The sequence below is a fragment of the Cricetulus griseus genome, chromosome 5 (assembly GCF_003668045.3).
Source record: "Cricetulus griseus strain 17A/GY chromosome 5, alternate assembly CriGri-PICRH-1.0, whole genome shotgun sequence".
Taxonomy (NCBI): domain Eukaryota; kingdom Metazoa; phylum Chordata; class Mammalia; order Rodentia; family Cricetidae; genus Cricetulus; species Cricetulus griseus.
The window spans coordinates 89,653,801-89,678,686 of NC_048598.1; the positions used below are offsets into that span (position 1 = coordinate 89,653,801).

Consider the following 24,886-nt stretch of genomic DNA (forward strand, 5'->3'; position numbering starts at 1 on the left):
CCTGTATATTTTGTGGCTTTTGTTTAATTAAAAAAATCATATACATTCAAATTAAAAACTTGGGCTGGAGAGATGGCTCAGTGGTTAAGAGCACTGACTGCTTTTCCAGAGGTCCTGAGTTCAATTCCCAGCAACTACATGGTGGCTCACAGCCATCTCTAATGAGATCTGGTGCCCTCTTCTGGTATGGATGGAAACAGCACTCATATACATAAAATAAAAATAAATGAATATTTAAAAAAAAAAAAAACTTGGAATCCTTCATTAGTTTGAATGCAGAGAGCAGAGGAACCCACCTGAGACTACTTTTTTTCTTTTTTGAGACAGGATCTTATGTATTCCTGGGTGTCCTTGAACTCAGTGTGTAGCAGAGGATGACTTTGAACTTTGGGTCCTCTTGCCTCCATCTTCCAAGGCGGTAGTACTAGTGTTAAGGTATGTATCACCATGCCTACTTGACATGATGCTGGGTATCAAACACAGGGCAGGGCTGTGTAGGTACTCAGCATACACTAATAACAGAGCTACATACCCAGTCAAAACACACACACACACACACACACACACACACACACACACACACCCCTACACCTACCTGCATTGCTTACTGCTATAATACCATGTCTGTGCCCGAGTGCAAGCTCACACTCTCTCTAGCTCATATCTGCTATACTTAGTTCTCTCCACATACTTTTTCTAAGAGTCTCCTTTTTTGCTTGTATACAAAGTACATTTGGGCAGTAGTGGTACACATCTTTAATCCCAGCTCTTGGGAGGCAAAGGCAGGTGGATCTCAGTGAGTCCCAGGACAGCCTGGGCTACACAGAGAAAACCACTTTTAGAAGTTTCCGCAACTGACAAAAAAAATAACTACTCCATAAAATTCTTATTTAAATTTGTTCTTCTTACTAATTTTTTTGCTAAAAAAAAAATTCACCATCTCAGGGAAACACATCAAGTATATTACCCATATAAAATATTATCTAGAATCTACTCTTAATGCCTCTAATCCCCCCCTCCTTCAGACATGATATCATTATGTACATCTGACAGCCTGGAACGCACAGAGATTCACATGTGTGTTCCATCATGTCCAGCTACTTAAGTTTTATTGGTACTAATTATTAAACCTAGCACTTGAGCATGCTAAGCAAGTAATCTATCACTGAGCTATTCCCAGTTCATTAACCTTTATTTCAAGACAAACATCATTCACTTCTTTGATAGGTGTCTAATGTGTTTAAAACAGGTAAGAGCTTGTTTTCTCTTGGTCTAGGTTTTAAGAATCCTGTAAGGCAGTCATATAACTAATTGAATTATATGAATCAAATACATGCATACATACAATACAACTGGGAAGTGCTTGCCTGCTGTACAAGACTCTTGGTTAACTCCCAATGAGAGAGGAGGGGAGGTACCAGTTTCAATCCTCGTTGGGTCAATAAGTGGAAGTAGAATTTCTGGGTAATACACTATTAGTTCTACTTTCTGGAAACCTCTGGCCTGTTATCTTCTACAGGACTGTAATATTTTACATTCTAAGAATAGTGGTCACAAAGGCTCTAGCCCCCCCCCCCAAATACTTGCTGTCTTCTAGGAAGTGAGATGCTAAGGACTGAATCCAGGGCATTGCACAAGCTAGGCAAGTGCTCTACCACTGAGCTACATTCCTAGTCTTGTCTATCTTCCTTTTTAATGTGTACATATGTAAGCTTACATGAGTTTATATGCACCACATACATGCAGGAGTCCCCAGAGGTCAGAAGGCAGCATCAGATAACCTGGAACGAGAGTGGCAAACTGTCAGTTGCCACATGAGTGATAGAAAGGTTGGGTCCTCTGCAAGAGTAATACCATGAGCCACCTTTCTAGGCCCATCTTTTTTTTGCTGCTGTTGTTTTAAATAGCAAAGGTGAGATAACATCTTAGTTTTGACTTGTATTTCCCTGATGACTAGAGACACTGTCTTTTTCTCACCAATTAGCATGCTGGCTTATATGTATGTTTTCTCCCAAGACATCTCTTAAGTCCTTTGCCCAATTTTAATAGAGTTACTAGTTTTTCTGCTATCAAGTTGTAGTAATACTTTATATATTGTGGAAAATAACTGGCTATCAATAAATGGCAAGCAAGCAAATACTTTCTCCATTTCCTAGGCTGCTTTCTCAGTCTCTTGCCTATGCAGAAAGAAGCCTTTTAATCTGATGTAGCATTACACATCTACTTTCACTTTTGCTGCCATATCTATGATGCCAAAAGCAGTGTCACACAGGTTCTTTCTCTTTAAGTTACATATATACTCTTGAGAAATAAATGTACAAGAGTAACAAGCTATTCCACCTCTATCATAACTTTTCACCAAGCTTCTCATTAAAACATTTCAGGCATTTATCAACTCAAGAATGAGTATTTCTCAGTTTCTGTTTTTACGTAAAAAAAGGTCTGTAAGAGGTATGTGCAATTTTTCTAGCCCCCTAAACCCAGAGGTTTTTGTTTTTGTTTGTTTTTTTTTTTTTTTATGTAGCAGCTTTGGTTCAAGCTCCTGACATTTAGTTTTTCAACTCTTACGAGATTCCAGATAAACTTCTACATCAATAACTCAGAAACAGAGTATTGGTTTCCTGGGAAACCTGAAAGCCCAATAAAGGCCCCTGGGAGTATAACTACTAGTTCATATGTGAGGAGCCTTTCAAGTATTGTTTTATCTCTGCAGTGGAGATATTTGGACTCCAGCAACATACAATTTAATTTAAACCCATCTTCCTACCTTTAATTCCTAGATAAGATCAAATAAAGTATAATAAAATAGAACAATACCATGAAAATAAAGTGAATGACCCCAATTCTGTAGGTATTTTCTTAGCTGGTATAATTAAAAAAAAATGCACATACACAAAACCCTAAAATTTGTTAGGTTAAAAGACTTTTGGGGGGCTGGAGAGATGGCTCTGAGGTTAAGAGCACTGGCTGTTCTTCCAGAGGACCTGGGTTTAATTCCCAGCACCCACATGGCAGCACCTAACTGCCTATAATTCCGGTTTCAGGAGATCCAACAACTTCACACAGACATACATGCAGGCAAAACATGAATACACATGAAATAAAAGTAATCATTTAAAAAAACTTTTTAAAATATGGCACAAAAGCCACTAAAAGGCAAAAAATATTGCTAGACAGCAGGTGTGCCAACAAACCCATACACAGAACTGAAGACACAGAGTAGCACACATCTACACTGGTCACCATACTTGAAAATGTACCTGTATCTGATTTAAGCAGAAAAACACAGGTTGACATAGGCAATAAATCACTACTCTAATTGCTTTCTACTTGTTAGAAGAAAAAGATGGCATATACCTTCAACCCAAACACTTGGGAAGCAGCAGAAGGTAGGGCTCTGAGTTCTTGCCAGCTAGGGCTACACAGTAACTCCCCATCTCAAAAGTTAAAAAAGAGGCAGTGAAGTAATGTCCTTATTTACAATTCACCTTGATCCTGTATTTTATTATAAAGCCAGCTTCTTAACTCAACCTTAAGTTTCAAAAGGCAAAAACTATGTATACATAATAATGACTAATAAATTCAAACCCCCACTGACTTATATTAGTAACTCAAAAACTACATGAAGAATTTTAAGAGGTCTCAGAAGTCATCCTATTCACAAAAAGCCCCTAATTAAGAAATCCTTCTCAGAAGGGCATGATGATTCATGCCTGTAATCCCAGAATTCCAGGGGCTGAAGCTGCCCTAAGTATGAGACCAGCCTGATCTACAAGTGAGACCACCACCTGCCCCTCCTTCCCCCTAAAAGAAAAAAAGAGTAACTGCAAAAAAAAAGAAATCAGGGGGGAAAAGAGGAGGTAGGATCTTATCTCTATATTTTTAGGCAACATTTACAAAACACAGCTCAGCTAAATAAACAAAAGCAAACAAACAAAGAAGGTAAGGCCCTGTCTAGAAAAAAAAAGGTAAGTTAGAAAAGGAAGATAGCAATCTTCTCTAAACTGTTCCTGCCTGGCCTGGCAAATACTAAGAGTAGACATAAAGTACCGAGTCCTTTCTGCTTCCATGTGTACTACCATTTAGCCCATTTCAAACAAGTAGCCATTCTTGGATCCTACTCACTTTAGTACAAGTTTCTTTTTACTTGAGAACTTACCAAAGATGCTGATTTTCATCTTTTTCCTGTATGTCAGGAATGATAAGGTCAAGGATTAGAAAAACAGAACAAAATATGCCTCAAATTTTCGGTTAAAGTTTAAAATTTTTAACTAGGGAGAGGTGATGCACACCTTTAATCCCAGCACTTGGGAGGCAAGGGCAGCCAGATGTCTGTGTTCGAGGCCAGCCTGGTCCACAGAATGAGTTCTAGGACACCTAGGGCTACACAGTGCAACCCTGTCAAAAACAAAACAAAGGTACAATTCTTTAAAAGAGATTTTAAGACTTATGTGTACGGGTCTTTTGCTTGTATGCATGTCTTTGCACACTGTGCATGTCTGGTGCCCACAGAGGACAGAATAGGTGTCTGACCCCTAGAACTGGAGTTACAGATGGTCGTAAACCATTCTGTGAGCGCCAGAACCAAACCCAAGGCCTTGGAAGAGCAGTTCCTAACTGCTGAGCTTTTCACTCCAGTCCCAGTTAATTTTTAGTTAAGCTGACTCTCAGACAATAAAGAGCAATTAACAGAAAAAGTATTTCTCTGCTGCCTTTAATCCCAGCACTCTGGAGTTTCAAACAGTGTTATCTTTATAGGAGTTCCAGGCCCCTAACCAGGACTACTTAGGAATACCCTGGGGGGAGGGGAGAAAAGGTTCAAGTTGGTCTGGAATTCAATTCTGTGCCCAGGCTGGTCTTGAACTCATAATCCTTCTGCCTCCACTTGTGGTACCTGCCAAGTGAAAGACACTTTAAAGCCATTAAAAAGGATAAGCTTAAAAGCATCTAGAAACGGATTTCAAACTTAAATGTGGAAACAAAAATACTTCAGTAGCATTAGTTGCTGAAGTGAATACTCAAAAATCACATGTCAAAGTCTGTAATATTTTAAAATTTCTAACGATTAAAAGATACTCTCCATGTAACTACTTAAACCTGTAATTTATGAGTAAAACATGAAGTTTGTTTACTTTTGTAGGTAAAATATTTGGGGGGAGGGGAAAACAGTGCTGGGAATTGAACTCAGAACTAGTGAGATACATTTCCAATTCTCTTTCCACAGTTTTATTTTCAGATAAAAACTCCCCAGATTGTCCAGGCTAACCTTAAATTTATAATCCTTCTGCCTTAGCCTCCTGAGTAGATAGGATTTCAGGTACTGATAGGTTAACTTTGAGGTACTAACAGTACAGTTCTCATGGACTAGAAAGACAGCTTAGTGAGTAAAAGCCTTGAGGTCTGAGTTACAATTCCCAGAACCCGTGTGAAAGCTGGACCTGTAGTCCCAGAATTCCTAGAGGAAAATGGGGGCGGATACAAGCCAATCCCTGAAGCTTCAGGTTGGCTGGTGTGCTCAATTGGGAAAATCACCACCACCACCACCACCACCAACAACAACAACCAAAAAGACCGTCTCAAACAAGGTACAAGGTGAATATCCTCTGACCGCCACACATTTGCTATGGCATACATGAGCCCACATTCACACACAAAAATGCATGTGCATGCACTCATGTGTTGACACAGATACACACACACACACACACACACACACACACACGGTAGGAACAGTGGCGTGTGCACAAATATTAAATCCTAGTTACTTAGAGGCTGAAGTAGGATTGCTTGATCCAAGAATTCATGGCCAAACCAGGTTTCATAAGTGATCCCTAACCCTTAAAGGAGAAAAAAAAAACAGGAGGACTGCAAGGGAACTCACACCTGGCACTACCTTGACAAAAGGCAGGACAGCCCAGAGGTCTAGCATAAAGCCAAACATGACTGACCAAAAAAAAAAAAAAAAGTCAATGAAATGATTTCTAATGATATTCTGCTCTACTCTAGATCAGAGCCTAGCTCAATTGTCATCTGAGAGGATTCCTCCAGCAGCTGATGGGAGCAGATGCAAAGACTCACAGCCAAACACTAGGCAGAATCAGGGGAACCCCACAGAAGAGCGGGAGGAAGGATTGTAGGAGCCATGGGGTGAAGCATGCCTCGAGAACATGGCCCACAGAATCAACTAAGCAGGGCTCACAGAAACTGAAGCAACAAACACCTGTATGGTCTGAGCTAGGTCCTCTGTATAGGGGACCAACAAACCTTAGGGTTGTGTAGCTTGATGTTCTTGTGGGACTCCTAACAGAGGGAAATCAGGGGTGTCTCTGACTCTCTTGCCTGTGCCTGGGAACTTTTCTTTTGAAGGGAAACAGAAGAATGGATCTGGGGGAGAGTGGGAGTAGATGGAGGGACAAGAAGAGTCGAGGGAGGGAAACTGCAGTCAGGATATAATGTATGAGGGGAAAAAAGCAGTTTGGGGGCCTGGAGAGCGAGAGCTCTGCACTTAAGAACACTGGCTGCTCTTCCAGAGGACCCAGGTTCAATTCCCAGCGCCCACATAGCAGCTCACAACTGTCAGAAACTCCAGTTCAGGAGATCTGACACCTTCACACCAATGCTCTTAAAGTAAAAAATATTTTTTAAAAAGCTGTTTGGTTAGTGGTAGCCCATACCTTTAATCTCAGAAGTCAGAGGCAAGGGATGTTCCATTCTTAAAAAAACAACACAACACAAACTGGGGGAGGGGGGTGGTAGATAAGCACCAACATGTTACAGTAATGTCTCCAGCGTCACCCAGCTATTTCCATACCAATATGTCTACCTGCAAAAATGAAAACGGAGGACATAGCCTTCTCTTCTACTATTCTTGGACTGTTAGTCTCATATCAAAATGGTGATGTTTTAGTGATATCATCATGAGAAGCCAGGTTCACTAGTCTTCGAACTGTCCTATCTTCCATTTCTTGTAAATCACTTTGGGAAAATGCAACAATATATGTTGACACAAAACTCAAAAGGATTGTGGTTGTGTGTAACATAATAACATTCACTGACATCTTAACACAAAAACACTTTCTATGTTTGTCTCTAGGTTCAACTGTAGAATGGATACGTTGAAGCACATTTAAACAATGTAATAAATAAGAATGAACAGGCTAATGCTACATACAAGCCACTAACATGGATGAAGCCCACAAATTAGGCACATAGCAAGGAACATAGGAGAAGAGACAGGCTGATTTTATTCACATTATGTTAAAAACATGTACAACTAATCCAAGTAATTAGAAGAAAGAGGGACCTAAAAGGTCCCTCTAAAAGGGGACTTCTAGAATGCCAGTAAGGTTTATTTCTTCATGTAGGTGTTAATCAGTGACACACTTGTCAAAAGGCATTAAACTGGAAACTATCAGTGTACTTAACATACTTTGATTACAAGTCTGATTTTTTATGTTTTTTGAGGGGTTTATTTTTCAGACTGTTTATCTGTGTACCCCTGACTGTCCTGGAACTAGCTCTGTCAACCAGGCTGACCTTGAGATTCGCCTGCCTCTGCTTCCTGAGTGCTGTGATAAAAGGTGTGTGGCACTACTGCCTGGCTTAAGTCTTTTTAAAAAGAAGATTAATAAAAATCATTTCTATAATGTATATTCTCTCAAGCTCCCCCCCACCCCCGAGTGTGTGTGTGTGTGTGTGTGTGTTTGTGTAATAGATGCTATAGGGCTAGGGAGATGGCTCAGTGGTTAAGAGCACTGGCTGCTCTCCCAGAGGACCCAGGTTCAATTCCTAGCACCCACATGGCACCTCACAACTGTCTTGAAACTCCAGTTCCAGAGGATCTGACACCCTTACACAAATATATATGCAGGCAAAACACCAATGCACATAAAATAAAAATAAATTCAAATGACTCATCTATATGTACTTCCACTACAACATATTCCAAATCTACCTCCCTCTATCCCAATCAGAGAGGGAAACCTTAAGAAAACTGAAGTCAAGAATGCATTCAGAAAAGCCACATAGGATGTGCCTGCAAGACTTCTCTACTCTCCCTTCCTTCACTCATTGAATTTCACTTTCCGCTTTAACCTGGCCTAAAATATTAAAGCACACAGTACTCAAAGTTCTTTAATGTAAAAGTCTTCAGAGCATTATCAGTCATTCACACACAACTGTGAGTTAATTCAATGGCTACCTAAACATAGTAATGTATGTAGATCATGTAAAAGAAGAAACGTAAATGTTTACACTATTTCTTATACTATAAAATCACTTAGTTAAAAGTCATTTAAAAAGTTTGTTATTTCTGCCTCAAACAAGTCTTTGATCTTTCTTGGTGTTCTCGATGGGCTAGAAATTGTTCACGTGCTAGAAATTGAGCTCAGGTCCTCTGGAAGAGCAGCCAATGCTCTTAACTGATGCGATTCTTAAAAACATGCTCCTATATGTATGCACTATGTTATATATTATGGGTACAAAATATAAAATCAATGCTTAGGCATAGTAAACAAAATTTCATAAACTCTAAACACTAGGCAAAAAAGCTTCTAAACCCAAGTAGAGCTGGCAAGCTAGCAGACCAATTCAAATCAGAGGGTTGTATTAAGATACTAAAGGAACCCACATTGGTGGCCAGTTAATTCCAGATCAAAGAAAAACCTTCAACATAGATTCTGCCACAATCCAACTTGGCCATCTGGAAAATAGTGTTATTCAATCAGGAAACAGTGAAACTAAGATTACCATTACTATTGAAAAATAATTTAAGGGACAAGTTCTTAACTCTAGTTCTACCCTTCAAATTTTTACATTTGAAAAAAAAAACTATAATCTGGGCTAGAGAGATGGCTTATTAGTAGTTAAGGGCACTTGCTGTTCATGCAGAGGACCTGAGTTCAATTCCCAACACCCACACATGGCTCACAACCATTCATAGGCACACACAAGGCACACATACATACAGGCAAAAATTTCATACACATAAAAAAATAAAAACACCCTGTAATCTTTCTTATAAAACTCAAGAAAAAAACTTAAATAACCCTCTTTTTCTCATGATGCAGTAGTAGTAACAGTTTTTAATGTTTAGTCATCAAATGGGAGAACAGCTGTTAGCAATTTTTCCTTCATCCTTTTTAATTAACTTTTCAATGTCCTGCATGTTGAAGAGCAGACCATTTGAAAGTGAAGTTTTAGAAACCAAGAAGTAAGCAATAATCACACAGAACCTACACTTGCTTTAACATACCTCATTTAAGGTGTTTTAAAATGATAAACACTATTAGTGTCTACTTTAAAGTAAAACAAATTATTTTTGGTATCTGCCAAAATTAAGTAAACTGTATGAAAGGAGTTAGTTGATTTCATCCCTTTGTTCTCTAACATATTATATTAATTAAATATTAAAACAAAAATGCTCTGGTAAGGAAAGCATACTCAGTTCATAAACTGGTTAAAATTACCGCCTAACACCATTATTTAACTCACATTTTCCCCTCCTGAAATATTCCACCTGCACCCATGAGCTAAATTGTAGGGAGACACCTGTAGCCAGCCCTTAGGAGGCGTGGTTATGGTGTCTCCGTACATGGTTACGGTGTCTCCCTACACTAAATGGCTTGAAATCCTTTACTCTTAAATTATGTGTAATTCAGAGGAAACGACCCTTCTTTGTGCAATAATTGCTAGTGTTGTCATCAACATGCTAGAAAAAAAGCCATGCAGCATCTTACTAACTAGTCCACAAATGAGGCAAAATCATTCAGGGTTATTCGGAACACGTGAAGCCACAGGACTCATTAATGGTATGAAACTAACATACCCACCTCCAAAACCCAGACAAGATCTGGGCTAGCTAGGCTAATCCTCCTCTGACATGACAGAAGCATCCAACCAACACGTTCTGGCCATTTCCCTTTATACAGAGTCAGTGACATAAATCAATTTAGAAATTCCTTTTTTGCTATTGCCTATGCATGGAAATGGTGATTCCTAGTTGTTTTGCTGAAAAATGAATAATGAAATGTACTTTCTAGACTTGTATTAAGAAAGTGTCTACAGATGAATGCACAGAAGAAAGTTAATGTTTACTGTTTAATACCTTTTGCTTTTGTTTCCCATTAAAAACAACAGACAAAACAATCAGGGCCTGGAGAGATGGCTCAGTGGTTAAGAGCACTGGCTGCGCTCCCTGCCGACTCAAGTTTAATTCCTAGCACCCATGTGAGGAGGTTTACAATCGGCTGTTAACTCCACCTCCAAGGGACCCAACACCACTGGCCTCAGCGCCTGTACTCTGCACACACCTGCATGCACTCATCTCCATATAATAAAAATAAAGCTAAAAACAAACTCAAGATTACTTATTTACATTAAAAAAAAAGTGTCACTAGGGCTGAAGAGACAGTTTAGCAGTTAAGAGCATTTCCTGATCTAGCAGAGGACCCAGGTTCGATTCCCAGCACCCATATAGAGGCTCACAACCATCTGTCACTTCAGTTCCAGGAGTCTCAAAGCCCTCTTCTGACTTTCATGGGCACCAAGGATGCATATAGTGCACATACACACATTAGGGCAAAACACTCGTAAGATAAATAAATCTATTTTTAAAAAGAATAGCTTTCTTTAAATAAAAAAAAAAAATCAATGTTGCTCAGTTTATGCCAAGTCATCTAGATCAAAACTTTTGGATCTACAGAAGTCTTTAAAGTCTCCTGGGCACTTATTTTCTTGATTTAATTTTGTACACAACTGATCAGAATGTCCTCTTTTTAAAAATATGTCAAAGAGTAGTCATTACTGAGCAATTATCATATGTACACATACCATAGGTACTCTGTATCTTTCTCTCTTACACTTTTGTCTAGTAGTTCAAGTGCTCATCTCTCTTCAAAGACTATAAAGTGCCAGGCGTTGGTGGTGCACACCTTTAACCCCAGCACTCGGGAGGCAGAGGCAGGCAGATCTCTGTGAGTTCAAGGCCAGCCTGGTCTATCGAGTTCCAGGACAGGCTCCAAAACAGAGAAACCCTGTCTTGAAAAACCAAAGACTATAAAGGCACAGCAGTGTGCTGCTCACCTTATAACAGCTAAGTTCTTCACACTACACTGCCTATCTGCCACACGCCTTGTATTTTATGTTTCTCTAATTTTGTTTCCAATGGACAACAAATGCAATTTGAAGAGTACTACTTTGTCACCAGTCTCACATACTAATCTGAGTTATTTGGAAGAATGTAATTCAAACTAATAAAGTGAAATAGAAAGTAAAAATCAGAATTCTTCAGAGACAGGTAAAACAGGATTTATACAAAATAAAGAGTACCTTATTAGTGACAGAGAAACAGGAAGTCAAGAACTCTTACACTGAAATAACCCACAAACAGGTTGGTTGTTTTCCTTCCTCATTTTGTTTTAAAGACAGGTTGTTTCACTATATAACCCTGCCTGACCTGAAACCCTGAGATCAGCCTGCCTCGGCCTCCTGAATGCTGGCATTAAAGGCATATGCTACCATGCCAAGCCTTAAGTAAGCTAGTTCCAACATTAAGAAAAAAATTAAGTCCCCAAATGACTAACCTAATGGCAAGTTCCACTATAGCCAGAGCTACACAATAAAGACCCTGTTCCAACAAAAACAGAACTATCTGGAGAGGAAGCTGCATCCTACTGAAAACTGTCATGGACATAAGCCTTTCCTTATTACTATTCCCCATTAAGAAAGTGTGAGGCTGCACAGCACTTGCATTACAATGAGCAATGCAGAGAAGACACCTTGTCTATGGGAGGATATGGAAAGTTTACATGCAGATTCTGTGTTATGTCATTTCGTAGAAGGGATTTTAGGACGCAGATTTTGGTATCGGTCTTTACAAATAGTCACTTTCCCCCAGCATACTGCAGCATTCACCTTGCCCTCTGCCAAATGTGAGGTATGGAGGGCAGGCCCCGCTAGCAGACAGCACCTATTGGTGGTTCTTGCCTGCCTAATAGGCCTCTAAGCTAGTAGGTCTTTCCTTGGGCTTGCCAGAATTTTAAAGAGCATCAAAGAAAGAACAAAGGACTGCAGTGACAGCCTTGAGGTCTCACCAGCAGAACTTTTAATATTTTGTATCCCTCAATTTCTAAGCTTTGGGAAAACAGGCTCCCTTAAGAAAGAGGAATAAAGAACAACACTCCTCTCGTGGGAGCTTTGTGAGATGGAGATGGTGTCCCAGGGCACTTAATTCCTAAAAAAAAAAAAAAAAAAACAAAATAGGCCTCAGAGGTTCCTTCTATAAGCAGTATGAAGAACCTGAAGGTAACCAAACAGTCACATGGAAGGTATGCCTAGCACATGTGACCAGAGTCCATTGTCACAGATGAGATTTTTATAATGTAAGTATGAGAATAAAGACTACATTTTTGTGCTATGAAATTATTTCTGATGATAAATAGCAGCCTCTTCTAATATAAGGCATAGTACATTTCTTGAATATTTTATAGTTAAAATTTTAGCACCTCAGTCATGCTATAAATGACCACTACTTTCAAAAACCTCTATGTAAATATATTTACTCAACTCAAACTCTCTCAACTCAAATAACAACATCATGATGGAGAAGCTAGAAAGAGTGACTGATTCCAAGGAGAATTTAGTAGGGAAAGGTACACATAAAAAGGAACTATCAGCCGGGCAATGGTAGCTCATGCCTTTAATCCCAGACCTTGGGAGGCAGAGGCAGGTGGAGCTCTGTGAGTTCGAGGCCAGTCTGGTCTACAGAACTAGTTCTAGGACAGCCAGAGCTGTTACACAGAGAAACCCAGTCTCAAAAAAACAAAAACAAAAAGAAAGGGTGGTGGTGGTGGTGGTGGTGAACCTATCAGGGCTAGATGGATGGCTCAATGGTTAAGAGCACATATTGTTCTTGCACAGGACCAGAGTTCAATGTCCAGCACCTACACCAGGCAGTTCATAAATGCCTGTTTCTCCAGCTCCAGGGGATCTGACCTCATACACAGTTTACATGTAAACCCAAATAAGTAGAAAACATTCAATACAAAAGGGAATTGAGTTTTAAACTCTGCACATGGATTAACTATGTTTTGAGTCTTGCTTTGTAGCCCAGGCTAGCCTACAAATCATGATCCTGTGTCCCCCTACAGCTGGGATTATAAGAATGGGTCAATCATATCCAGTTAAAAAAATAATTTTAGCGTCAAAAATTACTGGTTAACCAGGAATGGTGGTTTTGGATTAGAATGCTCCCCATAGGCTCATGTTTCAATGCTTGATCCCCAGCTGGTGGAGCTGTCTGGGAAGGATTAGGAGCTGTGGTCTTTTTAGAGGAAGTTATCTCATGGGGGACCAGCTTTGAGGTTTCCAAAGCCCACACCATTTCCAGTTGTAGAACAAGATGTAAGTGCTCAGCTACTGCTCTAGTGCCTTCCTGCTTATTATCCATCATGACTGTCATGGACTCTAACCCTCTGAAACTCTAAGCCCTAAATAAACTCTTTCTTTTATAAGTTGCCTTGGTCATGATGCCTTACCATAGCAACAGAAAAGTAACTAAGAAACTAAGCATAGTGGTGTACATCCTTGATCCCAGTGCATGGGAGCTAGAGGCAGGCAGCTATCTTTGAGTTCCAGTCCATCCAGGGCTACACAGTGAGACAGTGTTTTAAAAAAAAAAGGGGGGGGCTAGAGAGATGACTATGCAATTAAGAGCACTTGCTATTTATTCTTCAGGACCCAAGTTCTATTCCCAGTACCCATGTACCTGTACCTACACTACTGGGGATCTGACACCCTCTTCTGCACTCATAACATGTACATAACCCATAATTTCAAACACACACACACCCCACAGAGAGAAATGTTATTAAATAAAATTTAAAAAACCTACTAGTTAGGATATCTATAGCACATTTACAGATCTGTTTTCCCTATATTTGTAGAAAAGGTAAAAATGGGTTCTAAGAATAAAGGGGATGAACTCTGTGGGACAGGTTGCAAAAGCTAGCTCCTTTTAGAATTTTAGAACAAACACGCATGCATAAACAAAGGAAATTAATTCAGTATGAAAACCTACACTGCCTCATTTACCTTAGGAGTCAGGACATGCAAACAACTCAAGAACCATCAACTGATGAAGAACAAGCATGTGCATACATGTGCACACACATTTTTCAGGGAGAAAAGGTGGTGACATCTGTCATTTTCACAATGTTAAGTGAAACAGCCTAAGCACAGAAAGACAAATGGATATATGGAACTTCAAAAGTTGACCTCACTGATGCATTAGCAGTGACACCAGGAAAACTGAAGGAAGGATGAGGAAAGTGTGTTAGCACCACATTACAGTGAAAAAGAGAACTGAGCACTGGTGCTCTACTGTTATAGTAGGCTGACTACAGAAAACAATAATGTACTACTTATCTCAAGGAAGCTTGGAGAAAGGACTCTTTAATCAGAAACAAATTATAAATATTCAAGGAGAGAGATGTGTATCTGATGCTTATCCTGGTTTAAACATGACATACATGTACTAAAACAGAGTACCCCACAAATATTCAAATTAAAAATATAAGATGCAGCCTGCATTGGTGTTGCATGCCTTTAATCCCAGAACTTCGGGAGTCAGTGGCAAGTAAATAGGAAGCCAGCCTGGTCTATGTAGTGAGTTCTAGGCCCGTTAGAGCTACCAAGGAGACCCTGTCTCCAAATAAGTAAACAAGTAAAATACATGAACAAACCAAACAAACAAAACCCAACCCCAAATGTTTTCCAACTTCATTAAATTATGGAATATATTATCCACCTGTGACTACTACATGGAACACAAACTTTCTTCTAGTTTTTAGTGGTATATGAAATCCCACACTTTAAACTTTCAGACTAAAACAAACAGCCTGTGCTAGTGTACAGTTCTAAATGGTAGACTTTTCACATTCATGACAACTTCCCAAGAAGCATGTTGGCTCCTTCTCAATGGCCTATTAGAAATCCTCCAGGTAAGTGGCACAGAATCCTGCTAAGATCCCGCCTAAGTTTCTACTGCACTTCAAACACTGGTCATTACATACAAGAGAAAATGTGTTTGTGTATACATAACAGCCAAACACATGTATTTGTAGACACATACTTAATAGCACTGCTAAGAATTTTTATTCTAATTAACTTGTGGATAAAAAGCAACTAAAAAACAATCTGAAAGACTTTGTAACTGTATTGCAACTAAAAAGTTCACAGTAATCTTCATATGAAGTTAATTTTATACAGACTGCACTAATTTGTCCAAAAGTTGTGATTCACGTGTTGATTTACTACCTGAACCACAACTGTGTAACTCTAACCAAGACTAATGTAAGAATTTCATATTTACCAAGATTTAAAAAACAACCACAAACGCATTAGCTTCAGCTCCTTAATTCCCCCATAATTTAATTTTTTATCATTCATTTATTTAATGTATGTATGTATATGCTGATGAAATAAGGTCAGAAAATCACCTAAGGGAGTTGGTCCTCTCCTTCCATCATGTGGGTCTCAGTATGGAACTCTCAGGTCATCAGGTTTGGCCACAAGATCCTTTACCCATTGAACCATCTTTCTGTCCCCCTTATAAAATTATTAATTACAGCATATTCCTAAATGAGTATTAATAGAATATTCTTAAGCTAGAAATATTCTGTATGCTCACTAAAACTTTTAAGTACATTTAAAAATGTAATAAAAATGCTAATCTTTCAAAGAAAGATTTTATTTTTGCACAAGCCTAGGAAAATGTTCATTATCTTAGTCTTAATTCATCTTCATGTTTTATTCATTCTGAGGCCATCTATTTGCCTGTTAAAAGACTCACACACACCCCCTAAAGGCTAACCAGCAAGACCTTGTCCCTCCAATTCCAATACCTAACCTCCAGAACAGTTCCTACAACATAGTAACAACCCCAGAGTGGACTTCAATTACTATTTGGTTAAGTATATAATGAAACCACGATTCAAGAACATCTCCATCAGTTTTTTAACAACAATAAAGAGAAAACTGACACTCTGGCATGTGACCATTAATGACCAAGACGCAGGAGGGTAGGACTAGACTTTGGTAACTAATAATTTAGAATAAAGAAAGAAAATGCCCAAGGTCTACCTCAACTAGATTGGAAACGAGATCAGTGGTGAGACTGAATGCAGAATAAACATTTAAAAATATACAATGGGAATGGACTGACTTTCAATGCTCTGCTATTAACAGATCAGGACATCTTTAAAAGGCTCACTGCAACGGTAGAATTCTTAACATTAAACATTTAACGTTTCAATTTTGCTTGTTTTTCCTAGTGTCAATTCTAGAAGACCTGATAATTATTTGAGGAACACCGCACAACTCTGTTATGTTTGAGTGAAAGGTAATGATGAGATACATTTTTTTTAATTTGTCAAAAATTGCTAAACGTATCATCAAAGAATTGCTAAAACAGTTCTACCAACCATGTTGCAAAAGACCTCGAGCTGCCTGGAAACATTCCCTTCTCTCAAACAATATACAGCAAACTGCTTTCTCAAAGACTATTGTAACAGTGACTAATGCAAACCTTTTAAACTGTTTTTCAAACTAACAATTTCCTTCACCTGAAAAATATTTTGATCAAATACAATGAAACAGTTAAAGAAAGAATGTACAACCTAAAAAAAAAATACATTTAAACGCAGTCTGCTTAATCAAAGGAGGTGTGACAACCAACGCAACGCATGAAAAATTAACCTTAATCCGCCAACCAAAACACGCAAAATGTCTCCTAACAAGTCTCCTCCTTCAAACAACCATACACAAAAATACCGTGCTGACTTAACAGCCACTGCAAGCAGCTCATTAATAGACTAGTTATGTTCGGAGATCAAGGTGCAACACTCTCATCTCACAAACCTCCCCAAATGACCACATCATCCCGGCAAAAACCAACATTTTTTGCTAAAGCAGAAATCCAACCCCGGGGAGCCTCAGCCCTTAGACAATGGTGGTTACCAGACAGCGCAGCACAGTTGGGTCCAAATGACACATTTCACTAGGCCTTGGTCACAACACACACACGCGCGCGCGCGCGAGTCCACATACAGACAGACACACACGATCCCAAAGGGCCCGTTCTACCACTGGGGTGCTCAAACCCACCAGGAGATAGAGGGGAGCACCGCGGCGTAGTGGGGAGGAGAGGTGAGGGGGACGACACAGCGGAAGGGTAACTGCACTGCACACGAGGGAGGGGGCTGGAAATGGCCGATGGCTCCTATATTTATTTATTTAAAGGTATTGATTTAACGGGTCCTTCCCAGGGGCTCTGTAACTAAAGGCAAACTGCACAGCAAACATCTTGGGGTTGGGAGAGGAGCTGCTGCTCCCCCTGCCCCGTGACCTGGAGTGGGGTGGGGGTGGGGGGAGCCTAAGTTCCCTAGCCAGCTCCGCGGACCACTCGGGCGCCCCTCTCCCCCTCCTGCAGGACAAGGGGGAGCCCACGGCGGCGAAGGGGAAAACAAGTTCCCCAGCCAGCCTCACCGCCCCACGCTGCCAGCCGTCCCCCCACCTACCACGAGAAAGGGGGAGCCCAGACCGAGCCGGCAGGCAGAAAAGGGGGAAATCCCACCCTTTGCCCGCCCCCGGCCGCCAACAGCCTCCCGCGGGGTGGGCGAGCCAGCCGGGAAGCCCCGAGGAGGGGTGGGGACGGAGGGTGCCGGCCCCGAAACCAAACAAAGCGCGGCCTGAGCCGCAGCCCGGGCGAATCGCGCAGCCGCGGCTTTTCCTGCTGGCCAGGCCGGGCCGGGTCCGGGCGAACACTGCGGCACGGTGGGACCCGCCTCCGCTCGGCCTCCGTCTCCCCCCGGGCGCGCGCCGCCGCCGCCGCCGCCCCCGCCGCCCCCCGCCCGCCGCCGGCCCCGAGCGCGGCCTTACCCCTCTCGCCGGCGTTGTTCCGCTCCTGAGGCGGCGGCGGAGGCGGCGGTGGCGGTGGCGGGGGCTGCTGCTGCGGTGGCGGCGGGGGCTGTTGCTGCTGCGGCGGCGGCTGCTTGCTGCGGGCGGCTGCGGCGGCTGCTGCTGCTGCTGCTGCTGGGGCGGCTGCGGCGGCGGCTGCTGCGGGGGCTGCTGCTGCTGTTGCTGCACCGGGCGCGGCCGCGACACTCGCCTGGGTCTCCGGTTGGCGGCTCGGACGGAGTTCATTTGCCGGGCTGAGGTGGCGGCGTTGGCGGAGGGACACACACACACTCACGCGCACACGCACCGCGAGCTCCGGGGGCCGGGAAGACGGGGGGTGGGGAGCGCCAAAGAGCGAGGGGGACGGCCGGGGACGAGGGAACGGGGGCTCCGGGACGGGCGTGAGCCCCCGGGTCCGCGGGGAGGCCGGGGGCGCAGCCGGAGCTGGAGCGAGGCCGGCCGGCCAGGCCTGGCGCACGGGCAAGGCCGAGGCCGCCGGGCGGGGCGGCCGCGAGGGACGCAGACAGAAAGACGGGCCGGGCGAGAGAAAGAAAGAAAGGGCGTCCGTCCGCCTGGGGAGCCCGAGGCGAAGCGCGCGGCGGCGGCGGTGGCGGCGGCGTCTGCGGCCGAGCAGACGAGCCGGGCCCGCCGACTCCCGAGCGGCGTCTCCGGCGGCGGGGGGAGTGGGCGGGCAGCGAGCGAGCGGGCGGCGGCGGGCGGTCTCGGAGAGGGCGAGCGAGCGGGGCGGGAGCGCGCGGGGGGCGCCCGGCTCCTCCGTTCCTCTTCCTCCCCCCACACCCCCTGAAAGAGCGCCCTGCGAGGAGGAATTTTTCTCTTTCTTCGGCCTCCTCTCTCTCTCTCTCTCCCCCCTCTCTCTCTCTCCTCTCCCTCTCTCTCTCTCTCTCTCTCTCTCTCTCTCTCTCCCTCTCTCTCTGTGTCTCCTCCGCCCCCCCTTCCCTCCCCTCCTCAGCGAAGGGGAAATGAGTGTAAAGGGAGGAGGAGATAGGGGCAGAAAGAGGCGTCGTCGTTCCTCCTCCTTAAAGGAGCCTTTCCTCCTCAGCCCCTGCGCCGCCGCCGCCGCCGCTGCTGCTCCGTGGCAGGAGGAGCCATTGACACCGCCGGAGCCTCCACTCCAGCCTCATCGGTCCCCCCGCCGTGGGGCTGGCCGGGGGCGCGGGGGAGGCCGGGGCGGCGGGGGAGGGGCGGGGGGCGGGGACAGAGGGGGCGGGGATTCCGGCCGGACGTGGCCAATGGGAAGCGCGCGTACAGTCTGCGGGCCAATGGCGCCTCCTCTCTTATCGCGAAGACCCTTCCTCCAACGCCCTGTTTCCTCTCTCGGGTTTCCTCCTCCCCCTCCCCCCCCCCGCCGCGGAGAAGGAGAAGGAGGAGGGAGAGGGAAGAGGAAAGGGGGAGTGTGGCAGGGCGGGTGGTAATGGGGAGGTATCAGGGCATATAATGGAGCCGGGGGTAGGCGAAGGAGCGCCCTACGCAGCGACGACGGTTCTAGGAAAGGAGGCTCACGGAGGAATGGGCGGGGGCTGCTGATGTAATTGGGAGAAGTGATTAATCCTGCCTTCTGCCGTTCCGGCCTCCCTCCACCCCAACCTTCACCTGGTTTTCTTCAAGTGGAGTGAGGGAGTCAATCTTTGGTAACTCGGGATTTCTGTGCTCGGTAGGTTCTAACTCTGAGCTGTAGGGAGCGCTGCAGGCTCTGTGCCCTTCAGCCCAGCTGGGGGTATTTGCAAAACCTTAGGAGGTCGACTGTGACCGAGCTTTTAAGCTTGAAAGTTTGGAGTCGCCTCCAGTTCCTGTCACCCAAACCAGAGTGTTTAAAGAGCTTGGCCAGTTTTTAGTTTCCTTTGGGTTTTTGGGAAAGTGGTGTACATAATGTTCCGGGAGAGAAATTGTCTGGAGGTTGTGATCGTGATGCTCTATTTCATTGTTTTTTTCTTTAGGTCCCACACACTTAAAAAATGAGAAACTCCCAAGAGGAATTGTCTTTTGTATCTGTATCTGGTCCCCTTAGCATAATCTCTCCCCAAGGAAATCGTTTCTATTCCCTGGATGCCGTTGTGATGGCTGCAAATGTACTCTTCTCACTATTTATTCATTATGGCATAGCTAGTAGTTTACCTCTGGATTCCCTTGTTTTCAGGGCTTTTAGTGATTTCCTACTTGAATTTCATTGATTGCTTTCTAGGCTTAAGATAGGTAAGACATTACAAAGCTTAATAAAACCAAGACAGAGAGGGAGAAGAGTGAATTCTGAGAGAAACACAAGGAGACAGATAAGCTAGTATTGTGTTGTGTGAGCCCCAGATTTCTTAAGTGACTCTAAGCAAATCACCTTTCTTGATATCAGACATCTCTCCTGCTATTTAAATAAAACTATCAGATGATATGCAATTTTTTTGATCATGTGATTGTTGAGATGCTCTCTTTTTAGTCAGGAAAATGGAGACTCCTGAACATAATCTTTTCAAAACTTATATGCGGCCTGGTGGTGGTGGTGCATGCCTTTAGTTCCAGCACATGGGAAGCAGAGGCAGACTGATCTTTTTGAGTTCGAGGCCAGCCTAGTCTATATAGTGAGTTCCAGGACAGCGAGGACTGTTACAGAGAAACCCTGTCTCCAAAAATAAAAACAAAACAACAACAAAACTATGTAAGACAGCTGTTTGAAAAACATCTTGAGGAGCTAGAAAAATGTCTCATCCCTTTAGAGAACTGAATGCTCTTCCAGAGGACCCAAGTTCAATTCTCAGCACCCACATGGCAGCTCACAACTGTCTGTAACTCCAATACCAGGGCATCTGTCACCCTCTTCTGGCCTCTGAAAGCACCAGGAATGCACGTGGTACACAGGCATGCAGGCAAAAAAACCATACACTTAAACTTTTTTTTTTTTTATTAGAAAAACCCAGCCTGAGTCGTGCATGACTAGCTCATGCCTATGATCTAAGAATTCTGAAGGCTGAAGCAGAAGGATGTCAAGTTCTACATGCAATCCTGGAATGCATGACAAAGCCCATCTCTAAGTAAATATGTAAACAAATATTAAAAATATTATGGCTAACTAGGTGAAGATAAACATTGGTATTTGTTGGGTGGTGGTGGTGCATACCTTTAATCCAAGCACTCGGGAGGCAGAGGCAGGCAGATCTCTGTGAGTTTGAGACCAGCCCGGTCTATAAGAGCTAGTTCCAGGACATCCTCCAAAGCCACAAAGAAACCCTGTCTCGAAACCCTCCCCCCACAAAAAAATAATAAACATTGGTATTTGACTTAAATAAACATTGAGGGAAGAGTTTAAAATGTGTGGGAAAATAGCATATTATAATTGTGTCCATAATTCTGATTGATTTAAAAATGTACAGCTGGGGGGGGAGGTGCATACCTTTAGTCCCAGCATGGGAGGCAGAGGCAAGTGAGTCTCCATGAGTTCAAGGCTAGTCTGGTCTACAGAGAGAGTTCTAGGACAGCCAGGCCTATTACACAGAGAAACCCTGTCTCGAGAAAGAAAAAATATTGTACTCTACAACTACACGCTGGTTCCTCTGAAATATGCATAGTGTATAAGGTACTACAGAAAATATCAATCAAAGACTAAACCTTAACCATGATGAGTTTGAATTTTGGTCTGGTAGAATTGAAGATTTATTCATATTAATCAAATGTAGAAAGAAACTATAGCTTATTTTCTCTAATTACATTCTTGTTGTTGTTGTTGTTTGGTTTTGGTTTTTCAAGACAAGGTTTCTCTCTGAAAGAGTCCTGGCTGTCCTGGAACTCACTCTGTAGACCAGGCTGGCCTCGAACTCAATGAGATCTGCCTGCCTCAGCCTCCCAAGTGCTGGGACTAAAGGCTTGCAGCAACACCACCTATCTAATTACATTCCTATTTATTTTGTGTGTGTATGTGCATGTGTATGCAATGGCATGGTCAAAGGACGACTTGCAGAAAGAGTTGGTTCTCTTCTGTCGTGGGTTCTGAGGACCAAACTCACCCCTATTTTCTGTCATTTTTTAACTTCAGATCCATACATCTCATTCTTCTACATAAGTACCATCTTTTAGATTTTGTTTCACAATTTGCTTATTCCAAAGTATGTTTAGGAATAAACATAAAATTATAGAGGCTGTCACCAGGTGGTAGTGGCGTAGGTCTTTAATACCAGCACTCAGGAGGCAGAGGCAGGAGATGTCTGTGAGTTCAAGGCTAGCCTGGTCTACACAGCAGATTCCAGGACAGGCTCCAAAGGTACAGAGAAACACTGTCTCAAAAAACAAAACAAAAACCGAACTGGTCATTCCTATAATTTTGAGAAATTATGCAATTTCCTTTCATTGTAATTCCTTTGTAGGGGAATGTCACCTCCCTCCCCTCCCCCACACCATAGGGTCTGTATTGAACTCAAGTCTCCACAGGTCGGTTCATTCTCAGAGTAGTACTTAGTCTTCTCACTGAAATACATCATCACTCTGGGCTTCCCGAATACCCCCATGCAGGCCTTGATGAGGCAGGGGACTTGCTTTGTGCTTCTGCGGCCACCTCTCTTCCAATGTTGCATTGTTCTGCCTGCATCGTGTTGAACATGCTTTGAGGCTGAAGGTGCACTCCAACAGGTCTTGGCCTTTCACAAGCATGCCCAGGAAAGCAACCCTTTATCTGAGGTGCTGTGAATGTCTCCAGGTGTATGTGAATTTGTCAGCTACCTACTTCCAACTTAATCTTTCCACCATGAGAGGACATGGAAAGTAAATCCGCTCTTCTCTGTCCTCCTGTCTTCTTTCCCTCATCCTCCCGGTGACAAAGGATGAATTTCTTTTCTTTTGGAAACATTCCTTCTGTGCTATATGTTTTTTTTAACATGTTGACTAGTTCATTATAAGGCCCGGCAGAGTAGGGAGACTAAGAAGAGGAACAGGGGTAATGGCTGACCGCCATGGCCGGTCGCCATAGAGACAGGCTGAGAGAGAGCCAAGAAGAAACAAACAGAGAGTAGAGAGAGCACTATATATATATTTTTTAAAGATATGATCTATGTTGTAGTTCAGGCTGGCCTTGAAATTATACCCTTCCTGCCTGAACATCCACAGTACCGAGAGCACAGGCGCCTCTTCCTCCTTGAGATGGCATTTGCTCTGCTCCGTTTCTTAAGTGAAGTGATAAAGTGTGAGAGAGAAACTAGTTTAACAATAATGGATCTTTTGGGAGATATTTTTTAAAATAGTCTATTCCCATATCACTTGTTTAGACATATTTTTAGTTTATTTCATGGAATTAAGTCTTAAGAGTCTTGTTTGTACAACAGTGTTCAAAAACATCTTAAAACTGTGGAACTCAGAGCTTTTTGGGTGGCCTTTGGAGACCATCTCATCTCATTTCTGTATCTGACAGACTGTGAAACTAAAGTCCAGAGACACAAGATGACAAAACCATATCCCATTAACTACTCAGTGACACAGCAATTGCCTGCCAGTCCAGTGTCCTTCCATTCACAAATATGACAAATAGTTAATGCTTCTGCTGAAAACCTAAGACGTTCCAGAGGGTTTTCAACCATTATCAGATCACCTATCTGATATTGGCAGCAAGTGATCCTGACAGCTGCCATAGAAATTATCAATGAACTTGGGCATGGTAGCTCACGCCTGTAATCTCAATACTCAGGAAGCTAAGGTGAGTACGGTTGCTGTGAGTTCAAGACCACTGTGAGATATGTACTGATTTCCAGGACAGTCTGGGCTACAGAGATACCCTGTTTTGTGTGTGGGGTGTGTAGGCAGGTATGCTGTGCACCAGTGTGTGCATACATGAAGGTCTGAGAAAGATGTCAGGGGCCCTGCTTTATCACCTGTTCCTTATTCCTTTGAGGCAGGGTCTCTCACTGCACCTGTTGCTTTGAGGCAGGGTCTCTCACTGCACCTGTTGCTTTGAGGCAGGGTCTCTCACTGCACCTGTTGCTTTGAGGCAGGGTCTCTCACTGCACCTGTTCCTTTGAGGCAGGGTCTCTCCCTGCACCTGTTCCTTTGAGGCAGGGTCTCTCACCGCACCTGCAGCTAGGCTGGTGGCCAGCAGGTGCTGACTGCTGTGCCTGCCTTCCATAGCACTAGGGCTACATGTGAAGTGAACCCAGCTATTAACATGGGTGTTGGGATTCAAACTCAGATTCTCGGTTTTTTTTTTGTTTTTTTTGTTTTTTTTTGCTCAGCACTCTTACCTATTGAGCCAAATCCCTTGGGGTGTTTGTTTGTTTGATTGGTTTTTGGTTTTGTTTTTCCAGACGTTATTAGATGACGGGAAACAGAAGAAACTATGAAGGGGGTTTTCAACTGGGGTAGCAGTCATCAAGAATTACCTCAGTAACACTCAGTATAATTTCAGAGGACTGAATTCCCTCAGGGTTTGCTTCGTCTTCAAGAACATTTGTATTTGTTTTTCCTCAACTAATTACTAGTGCTTAACAGGTTAGTGTTCTTAAAATTATTTGCTTATGAAACCTATCACAATAGGGGTGTAGAAAAAGAAGCCCTTTAATCATTTTAATACCTGGCAGGTGATAGTTACTGCAATTTTTAAAATTACAATTTCTGCCATTTCTAGGACTCAGCTTTCCTTTCCCTGTCAGCTACCATCTAGTCCCAAGCCATCAGCACTCAGTCAGTTACATAAGACTCCTCCAAGTGTCTCGCTCCTTTTATGTCATTTAAGAAATTAGTTTGATCTGAATATAGTTCCCCTACAGGAATAACCAGCTCTGTTTAAGAGATCTGTGTTAGAGTATGAATGACTTATCTCACTAGGCTTCAGAAAGTCATTCTTTAGAACATGCTCAGATAACACTTTATCACCTAGTGAGAATTGACTTGGAACTAAGGCTTTAAGTGGATGTCTACATAGAAAAGCCTGGTGACCTCCATCCCATGA

General features: G+C 43.0%; 1 protein-coding gene and 1 long non-coding RNA gene across 3 annotated transcripts in view; one reads left to right on the forward strand and one right to left on the reverse strand.

The window, feature by feature from the left end:
• Fbxo11 (F-box protein 11) overlaps nt 1-18,201 on the reverse strand; it is a 71,883-nt gene extending 53,682 nt beyond the window's left edge. The window contains exon 1 of one of the 2 annotated variants that reach the window (XM_027417998.2): nt 17,938-18,201. The gene's annotated coding sequence lies outside the window, so the exon portion shown is untranslated. The remainder of the gene's footprint in view (nt 1-17,937) is intronic. The other variant, XM_027417997.2, reaches the window with a different exon arrangement.
• A 1,005-nt stretch (nt 18,202-19,206) lies between these two features.
• LOC103162076 lies at nt 19,207-21,034 on the forward strand. The gene is made up of 2 exons (XR_003485818.2): nt 19,207-19,627; nt 20,870-21,034. It is a non-coding gene; the product is annotated as an uncharacterized LOC103162076 (long non-coding RNA).
• The last annotated feature ends 3,852 nt before the right edge of the window (nt 21,035-24,886 follow it).